This window comes from Schistocerca gregaria, chromosome 9 (genome assembly GCF_023897955.1).
Source record: "Schistocerca gregaria isolate iqSchGreg1 chromosome 9, iqSchGreg1.2, whole genome shotgun sequence".
Classification (NCBI taxonomy): domain Eukaryota; kingdom Metazoa; phylum Arthropoda; class Insecta; order Orthoptera; family Acrididae; genus Schistocerca; species Schistocerca gregaria.
The window spans coordinates 92,445,546-92,464,990 of NC_064928.1; the positions used below are offsets into that span (position 1 = coordinate 92,445,546).

The 19,445-nt window shown below is 37.7% G+C and overlaps 1 protein-coding gene across 6 annotated transcripts in view; it reads right to left on the reverse strand.

Moving 5' to 3' along the window:
- Window positions 1–8,457: 8,457 nt before the first annotated feature.
- LOC126292314 (pecanex-like protein 1) overlaps window positions 8,458–19,445 on the reverse strand; it is a 274,150-nt gene continuing 263,162 nt past the window's right edge. For all 6 annotated transcript variants that reach the window (XM_049986247.1, XM_049986250.1, XM_049986251.1 and 3 more), the window contains one exon: window positions 8,458–17,948. The gene's annotated coding sequence lies outside the window, so the exon portion shown is untranslated. The remainder of the gene's footprint in view (window positions 17,949–19,445) is intronic.

A 19,445-nucleotide genomic window follows, 5' to 3' on the forward strand; every position in this document is an offset into this window, starting at 1 on the left:
ACGGTCATTTACAGCAACTGCAACCTTGTCAAAAACTTCCAACCTTCTCAATAACTTCCACCGGGATAGGTGGCCTTCTCTTCCAGGTGCTACACCAAGCTCAGCAGTGTTTTCAAAATTCATCATCATAATCTTTGAACCATATAACAACACCGGGCCTCTCCTCAGACCTTCATACGGTGATACTCTCTCAATGCACCTGTGTAATGGCTGCCATTCGCATAAAACAGTTTCAACAACAGTGCACAGTCTCTCTTCTCAATAGCCATACTGTTCACTCACTTTACAACTTGTCAAATGACACTGTGGGTATCACACCATCATACAAGCAGTGTACAGTACCAGATTTACACCTGATGGCCACAACTGGAACAATTTGTTTCCCAGAGTCAATTGGTTCCGCATTAACGCAGTAGCGTATCTACCAAGTTTTGCTGCCATATGATAATTATGGCTCACACTGGGACTCTGTGATAAGCTGTACTTTAATTATAACCATCTGGTAATAATTATCAAAAAAAGGAAAAAAAAGAATGGTCGGTACTTGTGTAGGCTGATTTACTCATCTCACTGTGATGCTGTTGTCTGACATGGTAGACGACTGTCAATCTGCACCAGCCATTCTGTACATGCCATTTTAAGATTGTGTAAGGATCAGAAAAATATTAGTTTTTCCTCAGAATGCAAATAATGTGAACATGGAAACAGTCTTATTATTCCAGGATGGAATTGGTAGACCTACTAAGGTTAAGCCAACCACATTAATGGACAGGTACACGTAATGTACGCCAAATCGTATCCGGAAGCATGCTCGGCATGTTGTTCCAGCAATTTGCAGAGACATTATCATTCGCAACAAGGACACGGGGTCAAGGTCAATCTGTCTGTCGGATACAGAGAACTGAATGTGGAGAGAAGCAGATGGTGATATTGAAACCAAGACACACAGAACTGGAGACGCTGGAAGCATAAGCCACACTCCCCACTGACAGTGTGTGCACTCTTTCAAGCCAGATTAACATTCAGCCAACAGATTCTGAGACAGCACTGAACATATACAGTTCACAGCTTGTATTTTATAGTTACGTAGGTGTGACAGGATTCCCAGTGCTGAATAATAAATTACCACAATAACCACATGAGGACGGCTGGTTCACTCTACTATCAGTGGACAGGAGTTATGGGTGACAGACTCATTGGGTCACACATCTGCCAGACAAGTTAACTTTAGCTGTTGACCACCTATGCTCTATGAAAACGTTACCTTTCCAGAAAGCCAATGGGTGCAATTTACATTTGACTGGACATCCCTCCATTTTCTATGCCACGAACGTCACAAGCAAATACTATCAAACAATGGAAAATCCAGGATGGAATGTAATAATACGAGAGAAGGAAAGTTGCTACTCATCATATAGCGGAGGTGCTGAGTTGTGATAGGCACAATAAAAAGATTCACACAATCATAGCTTTCGGCCATTAAGGCCTTTGTCAGCAGGGAAAGTTTCCCTGCAATACATCCTATGCTCCCGTAACCCTCCTGGCCTCAACCTTCATTAGTCACTGTCCTCAACCATCCAGCCCCCTCCCTGTTCCCATTTCATCACTGCACAGCCGTCATTTCACCGCCACACCCAGCCTTTTAATTTATTTTTATTTCTCTCCTTTCCGTTATTTACCCCCTCCCCCCTCCGCACCTACTCTCCTGCCGTCCATCTAGACTGCAACACTTCACTGTCCGCCACTCCCACCATACTATCCCTCCCCCTCCCCACCCCAGCCTCCTCCTCACCCCCACCCAGTCACCACTCCCATCACGCACTGGTGCTGCCGCTCGCGTAGTTTCAGCTCCCTGAGACTGTAGATGTGTGTGCAAGTTGTGTTTGCGTGAGTGTGTGTGAACATGTGTGTATGTGTGTCTACTGCTGACAAAGGCCTTAATGGTCGAAAGCTATGATTGTGTGAACCTTTTAATTGTGCCTATCACAACTCACCACCTCCGCTATATAGTGATTAGCAACTTTCCTTCTCTCGTATTGTTACAAGCAAATACATGAGTGACAGATTGGTTGAGAAGCTCCATTAGCACGGCTTTCTCATTTGTCTCAGATTTGTGGTTGTGGAATGCTGTATCCCACATCCACTGACAACACGAATATGCTACGGGGGCATTGTGTCCCTTGGATCTAACCAAATTTGAAGGTGGCATCTCCTGAAGAGTCAGCAGACACATACATTACAGAATAGCCCGAATACCAAAAAGTATTGTTTCTGGTCATATGTTTCTTCTAGTTTTAACATTATCTACTATTTATATGTGAGACAGTTTATTTAAATAACTTATAATGAATGACAGTACTCCAGTTATTCTTGTTTTAGCAGCTGGTTAGTGGCTGCCCATCTTCTGTAACAAATATTGTTAGCACGCGTCTCTTAATTTCATTTTTGGGAAAAAAGTGATTTAAATAACAAATCTGTATCAAGATAGATGATGATTGACTTGAATACTGCAGTAAAACAGGGAAAATGGCCACCTGCAAACCAGGTACAGCTATTTTGATAAATTATGTAAACGGAAATCTTAAAAGTAACACTGCGACTCTGTCCAAAGGAGAGGAGGAGGAGGAGGAGATTAGTGTTTGATGTCCTGTCGACAACAAGGTCATTACAGACGGGGAACATGCTCAGATTAGCGAAGTATGGAGAAGGAAAGCAGGTGTCCTTTTGAAGGAAACATCCCAGCATCTGCATCGAGCAATTTAGGTAAATCACAGAATACCTCAATCACGATGGCCAGCAAGTCCTGTGCGACAACCATTGCACTACCTCCCTCAGTCCCGAAGGAGAACTCGTTGGAATATTCTCATACAGGTCAATATGGACACAGTATTCTGAGTCTCAACTACTTAAATCAATTAACAAATGATAATGACTAACTGAGTAATAATGAGGCTTATTGATTCACTCTTTTTTCATTTTGATGATTGGATAACTGTGTAGACAAGGAATAGTCTTGCACACAGCTTCTGGCTTAGCCACTTCTAAAACTTCATGTCACATAAAGGAGGGGGATGATACTGAAATATTCAGGTAATAACACTATTTGAACAAGTTCAGAAGCTGAGATCACTGGCTGTATTTTCATGGTCATAACTATTGTAGCATCCAATTTTACATAATAATACGATGACACTGCCCTTCTGCTTAGATGTAATGAAGACAGAAGACTTGTTGAAAGGAATTTAACAGCAAACTTACGACACAGGATATGGTTTAAGGGTAGGAGAAGCTAAGACAAAGGTGATGAAGAGTAGCAGGAATGAGAACAACAGTTTGCTTGATGTCAAAACTTGTGATGGCACAGTAGTAGAACACAACGTTATGTGCAACAAAATTGTAGATGACTGTAAATCCAGCAATGAAGAAGCTGAAATGTAGTAGTGCTGAAGAACGCTGACAATTAAGTGCAAAATAAATTCTAAAAGGAACAGATGAGGCAAAACATGTATGAAAGACTTGAAGAAGAAAAGAAAATCAGTCAATGATACTATCATTGGGGACAGACCACAAGGTCAGACTGGTGAAGGAGATTGACCACGCCCTTTCAAAGAAACACTACTGGGATTCACTTTATGCAATTTAGAAAGATTCTGGGAAACACAAATCTCAATGAGTGGATGGGGCTTGAAGCACCATCCTTTCAAATATGGCTTTAACTTCACTTGCAGTCTAACCAGAAGAAGGGACAAATTATTGGGACACCTGTAATGCTTCCAGGAAAAGTTAAAGGAACACTGGAGGAGAAATATGGTTGAGGCAGACAAAAATTAGAATATGGGGAAAGGCCCTAGTTAATATTGGCTGTAGTCATGATGAAGAGATAAAATGATCAGAACAGGACAGGAAAATATGGATATCACACCAGTCCTAATACTTCAGTGGTCTGATACTGCAACATGTGCGTGGTCAGCTATGAACTATTTTCTGTTACCATTTCGATCAAATACTTGTAAAAAATGAAGTAGTCATAACAACTTGCAACAGACAATGGACAAAGCTGGTGGATACACTTGTCACTGAGATATGGAGATTCTTCATTCATCAATAAGCAGTATAGGAGATTACTCACATGGTGCCCTTGAAAACAATGGACAGAGTGTGATAAGATGGTGCTACTGTTCTTTTTTAGATTATTTTCTCTTCATGTATTTATATTTTTAAGTTTTTTGCTCTTTTTCTTTTAATTTTCTTCCCTTTCATTGATGACAGTCAAATATATTTGAGGCTGTCAGAAAAAATATGCATCTTTGATTTTTTATCTGAAAAGTGGTCCCCATAACTGTTGCAATTTTAATCACTGAAGCAGAAAATATAGTCAACCAAATTTCCTTAAAAGTTTTAACATTTCTGGGACAACAGTCATATTACGTTGCATACATCCATATCCACTGCAAATCGAGGTGGTTTATCTTCTTTTGGGTCGTAGTAATCGTGCAAAACTCTGTAAGTAAAGGGTCCTCGAACCAAATCACCCACCAATTTTGGAACATACAGGCAAATATTGTTGTAAATAATGAATTTTAAGCATATTCACTGTTGGTTGAAAACTATATTGCAAAACTTAATTATTAATATTATTGTTGTTGTTGTTGTTATTTTGCTGTGTATTTGCACAGTGTTGTGCATTTCACAGAGCAACAGCTACTGAGTTTCCAGGCAAATTCATCCTTCCACACAATAAAATAATACACAGATTATCTTACAATAATACACAATCATTTTGGAAATATTTCCTTAAGTGCAACATTTATGGACATGGCTTGTCTTCCCCATAGACAAGAAAAAAGTGACTAATTTCCCCATAGTCTACACACATCTTTTCCCACTCACCTTCATTTCCAATAAAACAATAAGAGTACCCTGCCTTTTGAGAGTCAGATTGATATGTGGTGCAATTTTCCAGTACACACGGTTAGCTATACATCTATGTAAGAGTTATGAGTAAGTTCCTTTGTTGTTTCAGATGACACTGCAGCAACTATGAGAATTAAAGAAATCACACGTCACTAGATAGAGCTTCTCTCCAAGTGTTAATTCATAATATGTGCCGTGTCAAAACTGCAGATCGCACCACTAGGGGAGGGGGGCAGGCATGTCAGAGTATGGTGTATAATGAAAAAATGCATATGTTTTCTGTGCTCAATTTCAATAGATGTGAGTCATCTATGATGACTCAATGACAGTTACATACCAAGTATCAAGAAAAAGCTACAATAGCCAAAACAATCCATGGGTGGTAAACACATTCCTTGTACTGGCTGCTTGTGTGGAGCAAAGAAAACACAACAGCCAGGACCACAAACAGAGTAGGTGGAAAAAGCAGATGTGGGACTCACTTGTCTGGAGCCCAAAACAAATATATGATGTGTGAGCAGAGAACTCTAGATTCTGAAGACGACTGTCTCGTGCATTCAGTACAGAGATCTGCTGGAAAACTGTGCCAGCTGCAGTTGTTATAAATGCTGACTAGTTATCACAGCTTCATTCTGAGTTTTGCAATGACTCACAGTGGCTACTGGAGGAAATTGGTTTTTCATGGAAGATGGTTTTCAGTGACAAAGCCATGTTTCATGTGTTTGTAAAGGTGAATTATCTTAACCTCTGTGTTTGAAGCACAAAATATCCACATAACATTGTGGAACACATTCTTGGCATGACCTCTTCAAATTATATAGGACATTTTTCTTTGTGAAGAAAACTGTGACAATTGCAGCAAGATAGTGGCGACTTCATTTTGCAATAAGAAGGTGCTCATCCACACGTTCTTTTAGACATTCACAATTACTCGATGCCAAACAGCTTTGACACTGGATCAGATGTGCTTCCCACAATGACTCTTCCCTTCTTCAGTGGCCATCTGACTCCGAGTGATTTCTTCTTATGAGGTTGTGTTGAAGATCATGTTTTCCTGCCCATGTTGCCACTTAATTTGGAACAGTTGCAAAGAAGAATAGTGAATGAACTTGCTGATGTTGACCGTTATGCATTAGGAAGTATCTGGCAAGAGTTTGACAGTGTATTGACATTTGCCATGTCACAAACAGTGCCCATGCTGAGTACTTGTAATTCAAGTTAAAAGCTTGTAGAGATGCTTTGTCCACTGATGTGTGTACATTTTATGTATGTCTTGTAGTATTCATGCAGTCCTCTTCTGAAACCCTGGAGGTATTTATGAATGACCTAACACATAAAGGGAGAAACGACTGACTAATGTAACAAACCACTACACCACTGGTCCTAGATACATGTAATTCAGAAGGAACACTCTTTGTGTGACGTAGGCACCTGTTAAGAAAGGATTTTACAAAAATTAGCCCCCTAACAAAGCGAAACAGGGTTCAAAATTTTGTTCTGAAGACATCCAGCCTAAGTCTTGATACAACAGACATGAAATTTGGTGAGAGTATTTGTTATTTATAGTAGAATACCACTGAGAAATCATTTTGTAGAATTCAACAATATTGCGAAAAGGAAAGTTGCTACTCACCATATAGTGGAGATGCTGAGACACAGATAGGCACAACAAAAAGACTATCACAAATATAGATTTCGGCCAGGAAGGCCTTCATCAAAATTAGATAACCAACACGCCTGCGACTGCAGTCGTGTGTGTGAGTTGCGTTTGCATGAGTGTGTATGTGTGTGTTTGATGTCTAATTTTCACGAAGGCCTTACTGGCTGAAAGCTGTATTTGTGATAGTCTTTTTGTTGCACCTATCTACGTCTCAGCATCTCCGCTATATGGTGAGTAGCAACTTGCCTTTTCACAATATTGTTCCATTCCAACCTGGATTTTCCACGGTTTGATTTCGTTAAATTCATCTGCTAAGTCGCTTAAATGGATAATAATGTAGTTTCAAAGGATCTATCCTCAGCCTAAATAATTGGTCCAAGATGTGTGATATTTAGAAGGAACATTCTTTGTGTGGTTTAGACCCACACTCAGAAATGATTTCTCAAAATTCAGCACTTAATGGGGTTAACTTTGGGTCTCAGGTTTTTTTGCTGTATCAATGTCCAATTAAAACTATTGGTCTTGGAAACATCAAACTATGACAGAGCATTCATTGAGTAATAATGGCACCCACTAAGGGTGAAATCATCATTCATTTTTTCTGTAAAAGGATACAACACACCTCCAATTCTGCAACTTAACACATACCACCTGTTTCAGATAAGACATATTTGGTTAAAACATTCATTATATACCATTGTAGCTTCTTGGCTGAAAATAATTTAATTAACATATGAACACAAACAGCAGACAATAACGGAACAAGAAAAGCTGAATATCAAGCTGTAAGGGTTGGCAGGTTATCCCATAATTTCACTGGGAAATAACAACTGACAGAATTTGTATGAACCTCATGATTGGCGGTTCCAGTGAACAGTCTGTATAATTTTCTACATACCATTCGCATAAAGGAGAAGAACACCCCAGTGTACTTTTGAACTCTTTGTCCAATATTTAGTCAATAAAAACACTACAAATGGCTGTAGAAATGATAAATGTTATGAGGCAAGCATTATGACAAACACTTAACAGAATTATTAATGTTGGAGCCTGCCTCTTTCCAACCTTTTTCTTTTTAATGTTTCACACTCAGAAATGGCTTAAGTTTAGAGAGATCAAATGTACAAGTTTTTTATTTTTCATATGTTAATGGAATTAATTTTAGTTATTTCATTCAACAGTAGCAATGATAATTACAACACAGAATGAGTACTATGATGATAATATTATTAAGAATTCGTCTTTCTGTGCAACTTGATCACATCTAGCAAAATACTTGATATTGCTCTTGACATTTATTGAAATAGTTACATATATGTTAAAGCTGGTAAGGAATGTTATTCAGTATAGTTTCTTCACTTTATTCAAAATCTATTATTTTTATATTTTCATGTCTGACAACGAGAAATTTTCTGAACCAGCAAATAATTCCATTCAACAGTAAATTATGCTGTGAGTTCCAAATTATCCGACTGAAATACTGATGTAGTCAAAATGATGTAATTTTTTTTCGTGCTTTTCACATTCAGCAACTTCATAAACTCTTCGGCCAGAAAACTTTAACCATCAGATACAGAAATAAGTAGGCGAACATAAAGAGCACTCAAACACATCAGTATTTAATAAATGTCTACCTGTAATTCTGTATCTTTTGAACTTGGACTTCTTATACGACTACACAAAACCACAGCCTTTTCTCTCTGTCTCTTCAAGACACACCAATAAATAAAACTCCAGCAGGCAGTTCCCACAGAAAATACTGATGATACTCGTAGAAACACTACTGACTCATATTGTGAAACATAAGCTTATACATAGAGTAACATGAAGGGTACTTTAAGGATAATATGAGGGGTTTGGGCTAAAAATGCTTAACAAGATAGTGAGACTTAATAATTTTATTATCACAGTGTTTACAACAGCTTACATAAAGCATTTCATCTTCCCAGTTCAGTATTCTTAGGGACAATATGAGCCCTGCAGTATGCACATTGTATTAGACATTACAACATACTGGTTAGGCAACAAAATTACTGTTTACAGTTCCCTATTTTTCTGCATGCTTTATACTGCAGACAGTATAACACTAGCAACACTAACAAAATGCCAGCAACATAAGTATTAAAATTATAGGCCAACCACAGCAATGAAGAAAAAAAAAAAAGATTCATGAATGTATGCAGTCAAGAGGCACAGCATCCAGGAGGAATTAAGTTTTCTTTCAACAGCACATGAACCGGAATTAGAGCACTGGGAATAAAGTAAGATACATAGTGGAGGACAAACCATGGTGACAAGACAGTTGAGCCAAGGGAGTGAGTGTCCACCAGAATGATGAAACAAAACAGTTGCTACTATTTATGGATAAATAGTAATTGTGTAATATACAAAAGCAATGATGAATCACAATATAAGCTCATACTTTAACAAATTACACAACTATTTTGACAGTCACTGATAGAAAAACAATAATATGGATGTTAATAAAAATAATTATTTTACATAGACATAGTGCATTTCAGTGATCTGCACTTCCTCTGAATTGGTATGAACAATGTAGTGGTGGATAAGTGGTTTATAAAAGCTGTAAGACAGAAAACGGGGAAAGGGGAAGCTGCTTGAAGGCATGAACTCAAGATGACTGAACACAACAGAAACAATGGCCATACAGTATGAAAATGAGGGGGGGAAAAGGGGGGAGGGAGTTTTTCTTTCTGGATGTAGCGACAAAAATAAATATCATTTTAGCACAAAGTAGAGCTCTATGACAGTTTGTTCAAAAATTGCTTGACTTAAGTAGTAGAGCCAAATAATACAGTGAATATGGTTTATATGAAACAAGTGTAGCGCATCAGGAGTGGAAAGGAAACAGCAGTTGAAATGACACCAGAGGTAATATACGTGAATCCAGGCTCACATATATAATTCTACAGGTAATAAAATAGGAAAAATACTGCACTACCACCTAACACAAGCAACTGCAAAACATTTAGAGAACTGATACCTTCTGCATGCACATATATCTGTTATTTTTTGTGTGCTGAGATGCTGGACAAAGCCAATACTATCCAACACGAATGGATACAAAAAGGAAAAGGATAAAATAATCAGTTACTTTTATTTAACATGGTGGTGAAGGGTGGGATGCAATCCAAAAGGAAGAATACCACAAGAGAATAAGGATGGTATCTAGAGACATCAGACTGCAAAGGTGGAAAATTTGTGGCCACCTGGATATAAATGACCAAAATGAGCACCAGATGAGTCTGGGAGACAATGAGGGTGACGAGCAAACCTAGGAACCATGTGAGTCAATGAACTCTCGGAAGAGTAGGCTGAGGTAGGGATCGAGTCTGAGGGGAGGAGGAAGTGCTCTCTATCCTTTGTACTAAGCTCAACAACGGATGCACAGAGAGCGAGGCGAGCAGAGGATACTCACCCTCTCACGTATACAGTCGCATACCAACCATGTATGTGCGGTTCGAATCTCGCAGATAAAACTCTATTGCACTGCCACCTGTTAGCCACAGGAGTAAGGAAATCTGAGGTGACATATTATTAAGTACTTTGTCAGAAACTGAGCAAATGGGAAGAAAGGTAAAGTGTCGGTACAGAAACAAAAAGACAGGTGAGAGGTGAAAATATTTTGAATGCTGCTAAATATTTCAATGCACAATACATTTATTGTTTATTGGCCATTCCACTGACAAAGTAGAGGGTGTCCATTAAAATTTCAGGCACTCTCTCCTAGTGGATCTGCTAGAAACTCACGGGATAAGATTGTGGCATAGAAATTTGTTTCAAAGATTGCTTCAAGGAATAACAGACTAAAAGGTCACTCAAAATGAATATGCACATTTCAAATTAACAGATTCCTGTTATTAACAATTCTCAAAAACTGCACTAATTTTCATCAAATAATTCGTGCACTAGAGTAAGTTAAAATAAAATTCCAAATTCCCATACCTCCAGCCATGTAAAACTACTACCAGTCGTCTAAGTGCGAACACAGGAAGTACCGGCTCGAATGGTTATCGTATCTAAAGACAAACAGTAGGCGAGAAATGGTTAAGGGTAAATGGTTAAGGGTAACGTGAATGTCACTGAAGGCGATGAACGGCAAAATGAAAGGTGAAGCACAGATTATTGCGAGAAAAGAAAGGGAAATTGAAAGAATGAGAAAAACTGGGAGTTGACTATCAGGGTAACAAAGGCAGTGTACGGCATTAATTAGTGGGTGTGACTCACCTACAGAGATGCCTAACAGGAAACCAAGCACAATTCCACGATGCAAGGGCGTTCTTACAAGTGTTCATAGGGGGATCCAAGACCTGGTGGTATGGAGTATTTTCTATACTTTGGAACACAAATGGTGACTTATAAGTATCCACAAAAAAGATCCAGTTCCAAGGCTGTTAAAAAACTATGTAATACTGACTTTGAAATCAATCTCCTGAAAGAAAAAGACCTCACTTCACTATATTTTTTCCTTTCTCTGAGAGGCAGGGAGGAACGCGGGGACCCACCTGCCCCTGTGTATGAGCGTCCGTGCCATGATGACAGGTTTCTTTGCTATGAAATGTGTCTTCTTTGAAGAATGAACAGAGCAGTAAATGAGCTACTCAATTTCAGTTCAGCAACAGACTTTTAGAAGGCAGGTTAAACTTGAGAACTATTTCAGTTGGGAGGGAGAGCTCATATCCAGTGATGGGAACAATACCTATGCAGTGACTGTGTAAAGCTTGGCCACACAAGACATCCGAGACAAGAAAATCCATTTCTTCTTCCTCCTCCTCCTCTTTTCCTTTAGTGTGAGTGCTGCTGAGTGGGGAAATGCTCCTTCATTATGTAAAGCACAGGAATAGTTGGCTATCAAATTGTTTGAAATAGCATGTACGAAAGAAGCAGGGCAGAGATGGCAAAACAGTCAGTGCAAACATACAAATGTGAATCTCATGATACAAGTGCAGGTTAAGAGGACTTCAAAACGAGAGTCACTCAATTACTGAATTGTCAATTTACAAGGGACTTCCATTTGTTTCAGACATTTTGCAATTGTCCAGAAACATCAAGCTCTTAAAGGATATTCTTTAATGCTGCAAACAATATTCACATCTAGGCAGAAGCACACTTAATCGACTATGTGAGCTATCGTCCACAATGACAACTGGAAAAGCCTTTGGATCTAACTGTGAGAATATGGTAGTCTCACCTACAAAATATTAAAATCAGAGATATTAGGATATGTATGAATGTAAACAAACATTCACAAACAGAACAGGGTAGTGACATACATATATAATACTTGTACAACATGCCATGCACTTCCCAGTGGTTTGCAGGATATAAATGTGGACAGAGATGCAAACACAGTCTTTGAGAGCTTATAAAATATGAATTTAGAATCAGAAGTTTACACCCTAATGTTATGTTTCAGTGCTGTGAAACAGTGGGCACAACAAACAAAGAGAAATGCTGTATTTGTGGGTGATCTGATACTGTTGGTAGTTAATTTATTATATTTTAAATGGCTGTGGAAGTGTGACTCCATACAGTGTGCAGAAATTTAAAGTTTTACCTCTAGCGTGGTCAAGGTGGGTCACAGGTTGAATGATTATTTCTGTGTAACTTCTGAGTGTGCATTTGTTTCACACCTGCTTCAGTTTATTTAGAAGGAATCGGTGTAAATTAAGGCAGCAAAAGTGTGGTTCTTTCAACCAAAGATGCATTGGCAGAACTCTTTATTCAGGCTCTAATTACTGTTCATGTCCAGTGACTCTAGAAACAATTCAGAAAAATCTCAGACGTCATTAAGAGATGTAAAAGAGAAAATTCTTGCCAACTCACAGAGCATAATTTGAATAGTATGGTTTCCTACTAAGGGCAAATTTAAGAGAGAGAGGAGTAATAATTCATGAGACTTAAATCCAACTAGCATTTCAGTAACCAGTAGAGGATGAAGAGGAGAGGCAGCAACAGTTACCAGACAGTGTGCAAAACCTTACTGCTCAAGTGAGGGCAGGTGTTGTTCCTACTTTGCCAATTGAGTTACGCAGTAAAGTCACAAATGTTGGTGACAGTAGAACTTCCAGGCAGAATGGAAAAGACTGGTGACCAGAATGTCTTGTCATGATCCTTGAAGAGAATAAAAGCATCATCTCCAGTACTATTGCTAGAACATAAGGCTGAGCATAACAGTTGAGCCCAACAAGAAGTCCTACAAAGATTTTAGAGACTACTGATAATATAAACAACTACAGCCAAAATTAACACGAAACCTTCAAATGAGAGCAGAAAAAATACATAAACAGGCTGAATTGCTTTAAAAAATATATGAAAGGCAACGGAAGTGGTAACTATAGGAGGAGAGAAGACATGTTTATGTCTAAATGTTCACATAGCCAACAAGTAAATGCATTGATGAGACATTTGCAGCTGAATATCCTTGACAAAGAGCATGGTTTAGAAGGAATACTTCAGCTATCAAACAGAGAAGTTCGCAGTATACTGGTCACTGAAGACTGTCAGAAAAATGAAAAATGGAAGTTGTGTGAAAATCTGTTGTTAGATGAATTAGGAACCATTGTAAACAAGAAAAATGAGCTTGTACATCATATGGACAGCCATGAAAGAGTTACCGAAGACAGTGATGCAACTGGAATTGGATAGCAAAATCGAAGCTATGTAATTTAGTGAAAGTTACTCCCATTATATATCAATGGTATACTCGGGCTCAAGCTGCCTCTTACTTCTCAGCCTGTGAGCATCAGGGATGATAAAGTAACAAAACACACTGAAAACAGGAGTTAAATAGATTTACCAGATTATGATGAGGCACACATTCATACAGTATGCTACAAGTTTTGAGATCTGTGCTGAATAGGAGAAAAGAAGAAAATTTACGTATATAGAGATATAACAATACAAAGCAACCAAATAAAAATTTACCATTTATGATTGTGTATTCCTCAAACTATCAAATAAACCTTGAAACAATGCACCCACAATCCCTCTGGAAGCTACAACTGTTATTAAAAACACAATGTTTATGCTAAAATAAAATTTTCCACACACTATCTTTATTTCAATTTATGATTTGAAAGAAGTCACTTACGCAGTGAAAATAATCAATGCATGAGGTAGATATTTCACAGAAAATATGAATATAAGGAACAGTAACGTGTAATCATAAATTTTGTAGTTTTGATTACTATTCGACTGCCATCAAATTTCCTGGAAAAGGTCCTTTTTGAAGAGACCTAAAAAAAATTACATGACCAAATGCAGTGACATAATGACAGTACAAGACTGCAGAAGTGTTTGAATTTTTCTGTTAGTGTGACACAAGAAGGGAACTGTTAACAGCATAGAATACAGAAATTTCCATGTAGTGTAATTAGTATTATTGTTATATACAAATTGAAAAGCAATTCCATTCTGTACATATTCTCACACAAGGCATTATTATTTTGTTTATGTGACAACATCGAACATATGCAGTTTATGAAAAGCTGGACAATACAATCGCCAAGATCTTTATACAGCTCCTCTTGGAGACTTTGATTTTACACAGCCATAAATAACAGTTCAAAATACTATACAACTTTTAAATGTATTCTTTCACGTATACTATTCAACTGTCTAATATGCAATGGTATAAAAAGGAATCTTTTTTAAGTCATTTAATATTTAGTATTCAGTCTGACAGTTAAGGCATCCTGTGAAAAATTGTTCTCCATATACAAATTATTACTGTATCAAGTATAAAAAACTAGTTACATACACTTTCATTCATATACACTATGTTTCTTCTAAAACGCATCTCTGTTCATAATGTGTGTATATAATACACAGCACCCACTTCAATAAATAAGTTAAAAAAGACCTTTAATCTTTCTCTCTCTCACAGACACAGACACACACACACTCACACTTTAAAGTAAAATAAAATGGCATACACAAATTGTTATCCTTATCACACAAGGAAATGGATACACAACCATTCATATACAAAAAAAATTAAAAATAACATACATTATATCATTCCACATGATAAGAGGATCATTATTAAAAGTATTTCACAAAAGTTCCTCAGCCAACTTTCCTTTGTTTATAACGTCAATAAAATATTGTGCAATAAGTCTCAGCAGAAATGCTGATAAAGCTGAAACACTATATTTGGTGTCGTATTTTCGGAGTATCTGTAAAAAAAAAAACACGCTGTCATACTAGTCTAAATTAGTTTCAAATGGTTCAAATGGCTCTGAGCACTATGGGACTTAGCTTCTGAGGTATTCAGTCCCCTAGAACTTAGAACTACTTAAACTTAACTAACCTAAGGACATCACACACATCCATGCCCGAGGCAGGATTCGAACCTACGACCGTAGCGGTCGCGCGGTTCCAGACTGTAGCGCCTAGAACTGCGCGGCCACCCTGGCCGGCAATTTAGTTTCAAATAATTTTTCTAATAACAAAAGCAATAAATTCTAGGGTTGAGGCATATCACAGTAACAGCTCAATCCAAAGCCCACTCATGCAAACAGGACACAACAATGGGTTTAGTATAACATAAACTGACAACTGCCGAGAGAGCTTGGTAATTCTTTTATCGAGCCCCTTGATAGATCTTCAGCAGTGACAAGTGCAGACACACTGAATACAAATGTCTTAGTATTCCCTCAAAGAGAAATTTTACTCGGACTGCTGTAAATCCATCTATGTGGTTAAGATTGCTACCTACCGAACTGCAGCAGAAATTCCCTTCAGGAAGTTGAAAACTATTCCAAACTATCCGAAGGTAAGATGGATTCTTACCCCCCTTCAACAACGGGTTTGCTGATTTATTTTAAATTTCATTATATTTTAGATGACATATCTGCTATTAACCTTCTGTAACTGAAAAAACTGGCATCAAAAAATAACATTATACATCTACAGGAGTGGGTTGTTAGATGATCTCTTAGGTAAGATTTCCACTGCAGTTCAACCAAAAAAGAACTTGAGCAAAATATTATGACGAAGCACTTACAAAATATCTGTATCTCCCACACATCTTAGGTATAGGAAATACAATAATGACACAAAGAATTAACTTGAACAGAAAGTGGACACCACACATCATTTACAATTAACAGATAACTGAAATTAATGGCTGAATTTTTAGATTTCTCCCATTTAAACAGGGTAGCATATTGTGCCCAACAGAAAAAAGGAGTGCTTTGCAACTGGTGTAAATAAATAAATTCTGATGCGTATAATACTCAATGCATTAATATTGCAGTGGCCCAGAAAATACAGGTGAAAACATGGACAATAATGTGTTTAGTTTAATGAGGTTGTCTTCACTTTGTGCAATAACAGTGATTGTTTATACAGCAATTTCTAACCCTGTAAATTATGCTCTCCAAACAACTGTCACCAATTTATTGCAAAAAAAAAAAAAAAAAGGAAAACAAGGACTTTATTTGAAACAAACACAGTGAAATCATTTTCGCCACACTGTGTCACACTCAAGCAACCATCACTAAACAGTACAAAGTATTTATATATATAGTCAATAGTCACTCCATTGAAAATGGCACATCACATCATGGAACAGTTGTTACTGATCAACCCCCATTTTCCTGATACTTGGGACTTTGGCCCTGATGAAATCCCCAGCAGCCATTTGGGATGCTGAGTTTCACACCAGTTGCACAGTTACAAACAAAGCAAAAAAAAGTCATTGTTTCTGTTTACACAATATTTACACGGCTCCATTCACCATCAGAGGCACTGTGGCTATAAACCGAGGTAAATGCAATATATGGAATATTCAGTATAAAAAATTGTGAAAATTTTAAAGGCATTTGCTTTAGAAACTGAGGAAGACAAGATGATCCAAAAACTTACAATAAAATGCAAAACATTTGTATTTCTTTTTCCTATAGCAAAGCACATTTCAGTGACACACAGCAACACTAAATGTACCAATAAAAGATCTGCATCAACTTGAAGGAAGGTCATCAATTTGTTGTCCTAAGCATAATATATTATTAATTGTAATATTATTTAACAACCTACAATGGTACAGAGAAATATAAAAATATGCTTCCGAAAAACCAACAAATATATTTTGGGCTTGTCCAAATGAAAAATATCAATGTTGCAGGAGCTTGGCTTATCTGATACTGGAAGTGGGGACGACAAGGACAAAATTCAGAATGGCCATCACAACAGTTTGGAACACTCTGAGATGAATGTCATGCAATGGTTTAGGCCAAAAGTGATTACTGAGATCCATAATCAGTGTTCTATAACCTCAAGTACTTATTTTACAATATATACAGATAAACGTTTAACTGCCTACACATAATTACCCATTTAACTTTTGGTCACTTATGTAACAAGAAATTATACAATGCCATCATACACTCCAGGACTTATTTTCTCTAGTTTGTCAATATCAACGACAAATGAGAGGCAAATATTTTTGTATTACAAACAGTAAAACAGTAGGATACATGTAACTGCTTCTTATCATTAATTATCAATACCATTTCCTATTGTACCTCTCTTCTGGCAAAAGAGAGTCCAGTAAGAATGAATACAATGGACTACAAAGTTTATCCCAGGGGGCAGGGGGGAGAGGGGGGTGTAAGAGTGAGAGAGAGAGGGGGGGGGAGGAGGGGGGTATAATGATAGTGATAGTTTTGGATGGAGACAGGGAAGCGGATCTGGTGTTAAGAGTGAGATGCAGAATTGGCCAGGTGTCACACAATTCATTATCAAAAAATAATATATTCTTGCACATAAAGATCTCCTCTGCTAACATACTAAAACATCTGCATTGAAACACAACCAAAAATAAATTTCTATCCACTCCCGAGGTCCAGAAGCACAAGAAATATGAAACACGCTATATTCACAAAACAGCAGAGCTTCTCTTTATTTTCTTGCAGTCACAACTGCCTCTCCACAGCTTAGTGTTGAAGTTTTTGCAAAGCACAACTGCGGTTCCAGTGATTACACGACACGCTCCCTGCAGAAATGCTTTCAAACATTGGCAGATAAAGAAACTATAATAATACCTGTAATCTCAATTAAACTATGTCAGTCTTAAATCCATTATCTGACTACGAGAGAGACTGTACGAAGACCAATAGAAAACATTAACCTATTACATAATCCCAGGAAGTTTTTCATTTACACAGTAAAAAAATAAATTTTATATAGTTGTTAAAAGCAAGACGGGTTTGCCACTCCGTGACAACATTCTGTCGAGTGCACACGCAGCTCTTGGTGCGTGTACAGAACAGGTACGCTTAGAACAGAAATGTTAAATTTTGAAACGGTACAGCTGACACTCTGTAACTGTGACAACTGGTCAAACCTGAAACAAAGAAGGATCACTGTAAATATTACAGTCAACAAATAGAAATCCAAATATAACAATAACATAAACTGATTAAACAGTCCATTTCTGCTTACGGCTGTCAAAATTTACTTGATTTTTATTTATAATGAATGCAGTTTCAAATATTACTAAAGACTTCAAAAATTAGCACCTCTGATAAATGTGAACACAGATGCAAATTCTACCTCAAAATGTAAAAAGTTACATTACCTACTAAATGCTATTTCATGGTGAATTCTATCCAGATGAATTATTTTATCTGAAATAGTTTCAAACAGCATTATTTCCTTCACTTTTCAGTGACTGGTATACCCTACTCCTGGTGAAGCCTAATTTGGAAAAAGCATGTGCATAAGAACACATTTGTAAAATAAAGAGTGCACTAGGCATGAATTCAGTGATGTAACCTTGGATTCCTAAGTTATGGTATGGTGCCAGGACAGTTGTGTGAAGTCGAATGACACATACCATAGCTGGCAATGTATGACTTGGCTGTGTGACCAAGCATCTTTTATGTCTAGTACCTCCTGTTGTTACTTATGTGGACACTTCAATGCGTCAGTTTCAGATTTTTTTTTATGTTTGAGTGGGAGGAAGGGGGGGGGGGGGGGGGTGGCGGGGTGTTGAGCTATGCTCGCATAACACAGGATACTTGTAGAGGTCAGGCATGAACTGCCTCATTTATAAAAATGTCAATCTCGGGACGCAACTGTGCAACAGAAGTTACTAAATGCTTTGTATGATCTGCTCTGCTTTGTGAAATGAGTGAACACTAATCTTGTTCCAGCACACCATGCAAGTACATGCCCCATCATGTCACAAGAGATCAGTAATCTGTGTGTCACCTCTGTTTTCACGGAAGGACAGAACAAAAGTATATGCTGTTAACCCTGTGAGGGGGAAGTGGCATTTGTTCCCCCACACTTCTTCTGGCCTGTTGAATGGTGAAAGTTCTCGTTTGTTTCCAGTTTTCATGTTATAGTGTCTGCACTATAGCATCCACAAAACAAAACTGGTCAAATAATTTTGAGCCTTCCAGTGAAATGCTAATAGTTATTTTTGGTTCTACTTCTACTCTAAGTACCGTTCAGTTGAGTCTGTAGGCTTGTCAACTTAGGGCCGAACGGCTCCCCACAAAAGAACTCGGCAACATCATTATCGGTGCTTATATGCTTAAGATCTGAAACCAGTGTTCAGTAGTTTTTGTAATTATCAAATTAGATCATAAAAGAAAAATAATGCCAAGACAGGTCTTAAATCAGAGAAGTACTATGATCATTGGCGAGAAAATGCTGCTGCTTTTTAACAGAAACAATAATAGGGGAGGGGCCTAAGATAAACTAGTTTAAAATTTGGTGCACAGACAGATGTGTGTGAAACATAGCTTTATCAGTAGTAATGTTCCAGCACAGAGTAATACGGGTTCCAAGTTATATAATTTTTAACAGAGTTCAACCACCTTGACGTAAGATG